Below are 2,440 nucleotides of genomic sequence, written 5' to 3' on the forward strand. Positions count from 1 at the left end.
CAGACTGCGCTTGCAGTAGGTGGTGAGAGAACCAAAACGAGGGAAAAACCTACTTGACCTCATCCTCATCAATCTATTTGTCGCAGATGCATCTGTCCACGACAGTATTGGTAGCAGTGACCACCGCACAGTCCTTGTGCAGACGAAGTCGCGTCTTCACTCTGAGGACACGCTCCATTGGGTTGTGTGGCACTACCACCATGCTAAATGGGATAGATTCAGAACAGATCTAGCAGCTCTAAACTGGGCACCCATGGGGTGCTGTGGACCATCAACAGCAGCAGAATTGTATTCCACCACAATCTGTAACTTCATGGCCCGGAATATCCCTCACTCTACCATTAACAGCAAGCCAGGTGATCAATCCTGGTTCAATGAGGAATGTAGAAGAGCATGCCTGGAGCAGCACCAACCATATCTAAAAATGAGGTATCAACCTATGGAAGCTGCAACACAGGACTATATGCATGCTAAACAATGGAAGAGGCATGCTATAGGCAGGGCTAAGCGATCCCACAACCAATGAATCAGATCAAAACTTTGCAGACCTGCCACATCCAGTCATGAATGGTGGTGGACCATTAAACAATTGACGGGAGAAGGAGGAGGATCCATGAACATCTCCATCCTCAATGATGGCAGAGCCCAACAATGAAATGCAAAAGACAAGGCTGAAACGTTTGCAACCATCTTCAGCCAGAAGTGCCAAGTGGATGATCCATCTTGGCCTCCTCCTGAGGCCCCCACCAACACAGAAGCCAGTCTTCACCCAATTCGATTCACTCCATGTGATATCAAGAAATGGCTGAGTGCACTGGATCCAGCAAAGGCTCTGAGCTCTGTCAATATCCTGTCTAGCGTGCTGAAGACTTGTGCTCCAGAACTAGCTGTGTCTCTAGCCATGCTGTTCCAGTACGACTACAACACTGGCATCTACCTGACAATGTGGAAAACGGCTCAGGTTTGTACTGTCCACAAAAAACAGGACAAATCCAATCCGGCCAATTACCGCTCCATCAGTCTACTCTCAATCATCAGTAAAGTGATGGAATGTGTTGTCGACAGTGCTATTAAGCGGCACCAATAACCACTAACCAATGCTCAGTTTGGGACCTGCCAGGACCACTAGACTCCAGACCTCATTACAGCGTTGGTCGAAACATGGACAAAAGAGCTGAATTCCAGAGGTGAAGTGAGAATGACTGCCCTCGACCTCAAGGCAGCATTTGACTGAGTGTGGCATCAAGGAGCCCAAGTAAAATTGAAGTCAATGGGAATCAGGGGAAACACTCTCCACTGGCTGGAGTCATACCTAGCACAAAGGAAGATGGTTGTGGTTGTTGGAGGCCAATCATCTCAGCCCCAGGACTACGCTGCAGGAGTTCCTCAGGGCAGTGTCCTAGGCCCAACTATTTTCAGCTGTTTTATCCATGACCTTCCCTCCATTATAATGTCAGAAGTGGGAATGTTCACTGATGATTGGACAGTGTTCAGTTCCATTCGCAAGTCCTCAGATAATGGAGCAGTCCATGCCCGCATGCAGCAAGACTTGGATGACATTCAGGCTTGGGCTGATAAGTGGCAAGCAACATTCAGTCACACAAGTGCCAGGCAATGCCAGGAAATAAGAAATAGGAGCTGGAGTAGGCCATTCGGCCCCTCGAGCCTGCTCCGCCATTCAATAAGATCATGGCTGATCTACCTCAACTCATTGGTTGAGTTAAGTTCGAAGATCAGCCATGATCTTATTGAATGACAGAGCAGGCTCGAGGGGCCGAATTGCCTACTCCTAATTCTTATGTTCTGACAAAGGGTGAGCACCTGGTTCTCCTTCCAAATGCCAATGGAATTGTTGTGCATCACCAGTAACTGAAGCCTTTAAGAAAATAGGAGTGATCGTTAAGTTAATGTGCTTTAAGTACTTTAAACATATTTAAAGGCAGGATCATGGTGGAGTGCATAATAATCTAAAAGGGGCCATTGATAGCTTGGGAAGGAGGCTGACTGGTCCAAAATAGACCAAGGTCAAGTCCTATTCTCCTGGCAACCCTTCAAACATTCAGGATGCCTCTCCCCAATACTCCCGTACCGTGGGACTCACCTCCCTGCTCCCAGATCCAGGGATACCGAGCTCACTACCCCATGATCCTTCCTCTGAATACTCCCAATGCCCCCAAGCACTGAAATATCCCTATATGTGCACATAGGCCCCCATGGAAAGCAAAATTATGTCAGCTAACTGGCAAATGTAACTTCTCTCTTCAAAAAAGAGACAAGCCAGAAAATTATAGACCAATTAGTTTTATTTAATCTGTTGGTAAATTACTAGAGTCTATAATGCAGGTTGAAATCACTAAGCACTTGGAGAAATAGCAGTTATTAGAGCTAGTCAGCACGTATTTCTAAAAGTCAGATCATGCTTCACCAACTTTGTAGAATT

The sequence above is a fragment of the Pristiophorus japonicus genome, chromosome 21 (assembly GCF_044704955.1).
Source record: "Pristiophorus japonicus isolate sPriJap1 chromosome 21, sPriJap1.hap1, whole genome shotgun sequence".
In the NCBI taxonomy this organism is placed as follows: Eukaryota; Metazoa; Chordata; class Chondrichthyes; family Pristiophoridae; genus Pristiophorus; species Pristiophorus japonicus.